A 5,914-nucleotide genomic window follows, 5' to 3' on the forward strand; every position below is an offset into this window, starting at 1 on the left:
AGGCAGGCTGTTCCCAGCAGAGAGGAGCAGGAGCTGCTGGTCTCAGCTGTGCTGCACGCAGGATGCTCAGTGCTCTGGGGCAGAGCAGATGGGAAACAGTCCCAGCCTCTTTTTTATTTGCTTGCCTTTATTTCTGAGTGTAGATAAACACTGGGGGACTGTGTTCACAGGGAAGAGTAAACACTCCCAAGCAGCCGAGGAGAGCCCAGCTCCAGGGCAGAAGGAGGGAGGCACCGATGTGACCAGCCTGGGAAGGTGTCAGGGTGGGTGTTGTGCCAAGGCACGTTTAGCACCCTCTCCATCAGCCCCCAGGAGGGCACAGCCACTGTGTTAAGGGCACAGCCACCGTGTTAAGAGCACAGCCACCGTGTTAAGAGCACAGCCACCGTGTTAAGGGCACAGCCACCGTGTTAAGGGCACAGCCACCGTGTTAAGGGCACAGCCACCGTGTTAGGGGCACAGCCACTGAGTTAAGGGCACAGCCACCGTGTTAAGGGCACAGCCACCGTGTTAAGAGCACAGCCACCGTGTTAAGGGCACAGCCACTGAGTTAAGGGCACTCTTGGGCTGGACTTCAGCTGGGACACCTGACCTTGGTTGCCAACATCCTAATCAATGGATCAAAGTACAAGGAGGCTGCTCTGCTGGCAGACAGCTCAGTGGCCAGGCACAGAGTTCCATTTTGATCCAAATCTGGTGTCTGGAACTTTTTCATCCCTAATATACTGGTATGGCTGAACTGAAAACCCCTTTTTTTTTTTTTTTTTGGCACAGGTAACACTTATTTCCATTCCAAAGCAGCAATGAAGACAATGGGACTGTAGGAGAATTCAGGTGATTTTGAATGTCTTGTTTCCAAAAAAATTGGAGCAATCTGTTTGGATTTTGACATAACATTTCTTTCGCTATGTTATATTTTTATAAGAAAAGGAAGGACTACATACTTATGAGATTTTTTTTTTTTCCACCTGCATCATCCCATGTAATAAAAGACATTAATTCTCTCTATAAGTCATGCTTGTCCATAAAATAAAATAATTTTCAAAACAACAAAAAAGTGCCATTTCATTACTGGTATGATTAGTGCTGCTTAGATCAAACTGCTGAATTTTCTATTTTTTATTTGATACATTTTTATTTTCTATATTCTTGTATGACAAAATATTATCACATTATTTCCTTTCATTTTCCAGCTCCACAATGATGCATGTTCCGGCAGAAAAGTATTTTCAACTCAGCTCCTTTTAAAAACCCATCAATTATTATAATTGTCCCAGTGCATCCTAAGGACATTTAATTAGTGGTAAACTGGAGAGAGGCTGAGCATTATAATTTTGTAGTTATCCAGATTTCTAGAGTCTCCTTTGCTAAATGTTCTAAAGTATCTGTATCTAGAAAATTGAAAGAAAGAAAACCCACTGACCTTAAAGGAGAAAGGAAGCCTGTAACTGCTCAGGGGACAGGTTAGTGGCTGCTTGTAGAACAGCACCATAGGGGCAGTAGGTTCAGGAATTCCAAGTTAGAACTGGAACTCCAAGCCTACCCAACTACCTGGAGTAGGAAAGGAAATAATTTAAGAGCTGGTTTCTGTATCATTAGTGGCTTGGGTCAGGTTCTCAGTTACTGCTTACCCAGATCATCCCATTCCAGCGACTGGAAGGTGGCAACTGGCACTGGTGCCTGTTATTCCTTGATTCCAGAACAGCCTTGACATGCCAAAACAAAATGATCTCTATTTTTCACTTGTGAGAACTGATTCAGTGCTAAAGCAATACAAAAAAAAAAAAAATCAAATCTATGTCTATCAAGAGCTCATTATTGCAACAATGGGGTATTAATAATTTGTTTCCTCTGGAAGAAGCAGAAAGGAAATGTCAATAATATTTACCAGGACGAATACTCTCAGAATTACTGCACATTTAATTACAGCTTTGGATTTAAAAGTCTCTTTTCTCTCTCTCTCTAAGCAAACACAGTTTATTCAACCAGGAACAGAGTTACTATCTCGTCAGAAACAACACAAGATATCTCATATCTGCCCTCCTGGGAACCAATTTCAAATATTTGTGAGGTAAGAAATCATTCCAGGCTGATGTTTTAACTGCATTTTGAGCTGCTAGACATTGTTTCCTGCCTGCCTGTTTCAGCTTTTCCTCCCTTGCTGCAAAGCCCTGCTTCCATGCAGTCTGGAAGTCTGGCTTGGCCTCTTCTTCCACCCCCTGGTAAAGGGACCCCTGCTCCCAGGAGTGACCACAGCAGTGGCAGGGAGGCTTGGGCATGGGCATTACTCCCATCATGGACTGAGAGCCTTCTGAGCCCTGGGTTGAAGTGATTTGACAGGCAGGAGCAGCTCAGCACCCTGTAATTGCAATAGGAGTGAAAGAAGCCAGGCAGCACAACCACAGATGTGCAGCTGAGGTGAGACAACACTGGCACTGAATTCACCCCGGGACTCCTCGGATGGCAGCTGCAGAGTCACCTCTGCACCACTTTCTTTAAGTTTATTTCTCATTTAGCTTCTTCTAGAACTCTCCTTCTCTCTATCTCTCCTTCTGAAGTCTCTCTGACTCCAGACATGTATCCCAGGAAACACGCTGGATTTCCTCTGGAGCAGGATGCTGCTTGCAGTACTGGCTGGGTTTGTGTGAGCTGACAGGACCAACGAGAGCAGGACCTGCAGTGCAGCTGGCACTCCAGAAAGCCCCCAAAACACCACATCTCACTGAACATGACATAGATACACCTTGGGCTTAAACCCTGGAGGTGGAGCTGGGAGAAAACCCAGGGTACCACTGCAGAGTTGCACTTTGTACCTAAATACTGGCCTGTACAGGGTGAGGTAGCAATTTGCTAATTGAATTAACACCAACTTCTAAACCACACCAGAAACATCTTACAATATGTCTGTAGCCATAGGCTGAGAATGATTTAGTTATTAGTGAAGATAATTAGGCCAACACTAGACTGTCTTTGCTTCTTTTGAAGCTACAGGTTACATTTTGTAGCCCACAGTATCCAGATTTCTATCTAGATCTGCACGATTTCCTCAGGATTTTAAGCCATTAAGTGAGCCATTATTTTTTCTCTTAGTTTCATTAAACAATATGACACAAACTGTGTGCAGAAAACTGCTTTATTTGCCAACCATTAATTTTTTTCAAGCATTAAAATAGCACCTGATCAGCTTCTCTTGCAACACACAGATTGCCTTGTTAATGTTTCAACAGAAAATTTGTTCTGCTATAGAGAAAAATAAACATGTATATAGTTCTTTCTGACCCCATCCTATGACAGACCATAAGAGGTATGTAGGCAATATCTATAAATCATTAAATGCTTACAGAAAGTGAACAGGAACCAGTTTTCCCAGGTGTTTTTTGTTTAGCAAAAACTGGATTACATCAAATTACACACAGAAAGTAACTATTATTCACACAGCACATGGAGGGATTCCAGTCTGTAGACTACTGCTACTGACATTATGTTTGCACTGAATACAAGCTTCATCTGCTTTTTTCTTCTTCTGCCCAAATGAAATAAAGAAAAATTCCTCCCCTCATGGGATTTTTCACCTTGTCTCGAGCCAAATGTTCTCTGCTCTTTCTATTTTTACTGTATTTAGTAGACTGTGTTCCCTGGGATACGAGTTTTCCAAAATTCCTGGAAAGCAATTTACACCACTGCTAAACTTTCCCAATTATCAGAAAATAGTACATGCTGTCTCAGGTATTTTCATCTAGTATCTTTACCTTCAAAAGATCCATGTCCATTCAAGACATTTTTTTGAGCTTTCATATTTGCATTTTGACAGGAAAATTAGTCCACCTGTGGGGTTGTGCAGCACATGGAGAGGCTCAGACTTTATCATTTTTAGCTGCATGTTGCTTTTGCATGGAGGAACAGAGGGGCGCTTCAATTTATTTGGTTTCCTGTTTGATTGACATAAAAGCCTGAAAAGGGGAGAAATTCTGAGCAGTGTTTTGAATGCACCTCAGTGTGTTTTACAGCAAGTAAAACAAGGCAATCTCCAGTTAACCATAACATTATGATTTAGCATGATTAGGACTGCCTAGCTCCTTTCTCACTGTGACCAACCAAGAGCAATATAGAGACATCCTCAATATGTGTTCCTTGCAAAAGGAAACAGCTGCATCCTGATGTGAAGGAACCTGACTGGGACTGTCCACTTGGTCTTGTTGTAGCTCCAGCTACACAGTCTGCGAGCACAGGAGTGAGGGACAGGCTTTGAACCTTAGGAATTCACACTCAGGATACTCATTGGAAGGTTTTGGAATGCTTTGGAGAACAAGATGTTCTGGGGTACAGCAGGTGGGTTTGCCAAACTGTCTCTGACAACCTTTTAGCAGTTGGCATAGCTGATCAACAGGCATGGTCCTGACATTAATGTTTGCTCTTACAATTCCTTGTAGACACAGTATGTCTGCCATACATCATGGGTCAGTAATATTTAAGATACTTTGGGAAAGTTATATACTGTTTATGGGAGCTTTGCAGTACCTAAAGGATCTGCAAGGGAACTAGAGAGGGACTTTTAACAAGAGCATTTAATCATAGAGCAAGGGACAATGGCTTTGAACTCATAGAGTTTGGATGAGAAGTTATGAATAATTTTTTTTTTTACTTTGAGGGTGGTGGGGTTTATCAGAGCCCCATCTCTGGCACTATTCAAGGCCAGGTTGGATGGGACTTTTGAGCAGCATGGTCTAGCAGAAGGTGTTCCTGCCCATGGCAGGAAGGTTGGGACTCAATGATCTTTGATCTCTTCCAACCCAAACCATTCTGTGATTCTAAGTTTATAGATCTAAAGTCACCCCATATGTTTGTGTGTATCTGTGTGGATAGATGAACATCCTGGGGCTTATCCACGAAGAACTTTAGAAGTCCTTTCCCTTCTGTGATCCCTCTTTGAGTTGAGCTGACAGGATTTTCTGAGGGCCAGGTAGACATGATATGTGGCTGACACAATTCTTAGAATTTGGCGCATACAGAAGTTATCCTACTCACAGCTGAGTGTCAAGAAGAAGTGAGTAAATCCTCACTGCAGGAGATGGTGGTCTGCCAGGCTTCATAAACCCTAGGACATCTCTTTGCAACCTGTAGGTGGTTGAAAACACCTGCTGATTCACTAAATGGAGAAAATGCTGCTGGGACACATTCTGCAATGGAAGTGCCTGTTGGAAGGGGGTTCACATTTAATAGTCATAAGGAGCCACTGACTCTGCAAAAGCCAGGTTAAAAATATCCATGTGCCGACATCAGCTTCCTTTCACTTTTTTCTTAGAATAGCAGTAATGACCTTGGCACGAAGCGCTGCCTGGAGCCAAGTGACCAGCTGGGATTAATGGCCCTTGACTTAATTTCTGCCCATCAGCACCTCCCAGCCAGTCATTAATCCTGCTGAAATGCTCTGTGCATTGATTATTATTGATTCATTCATTGATTGTGTCCAGGGTCTGAAGTTAGAAGCTGAAGTACTGAAGGCACCCTGGAGACTCTTCTAATAAGATGAGTTTGCTTAATTCATAGACTATTTGAGGTGCTTTAAAAAGAAGCATCATAAAAAGAGGTAGAAAAGGCAAAGAGCACTTACAGGACAATGAAACCCAGATTCCTTGGGCTGTTAGAGTTGATGGCATGTATCAAACGACTTCAAATAGGTTTGGTACATAAAGCAGGAGCATGGAGGAATTTGATGTGTATGACATGTGTCACTTCCCACAATTCCAGGTAAGAAAGCCCATCAGATAACCTGGGTGTAGGGCAGGGAAGGCATCTGTGGGGTCAGTGTCCCACCTCTCTTACTGAAGACATCACTTCATTTGCCTTCAGAAACACAGGCATCCTCATTTTCTGCACATTGCCTTGACACATTTAGTTCCTCTTCCCCTTGCAC

This window comes from Parus major, chromosome 2, assembly GCF_001522545.3.
Source record: "Parus major isolate Abel chromosome 2, Parus_major1.1, whole genome shotgun sequence".
Lineage (NCBI taxonomy): Eukaryota > Metazoa > Chordata > Aves > Passeriformes > Paridae > Parus > Parus major.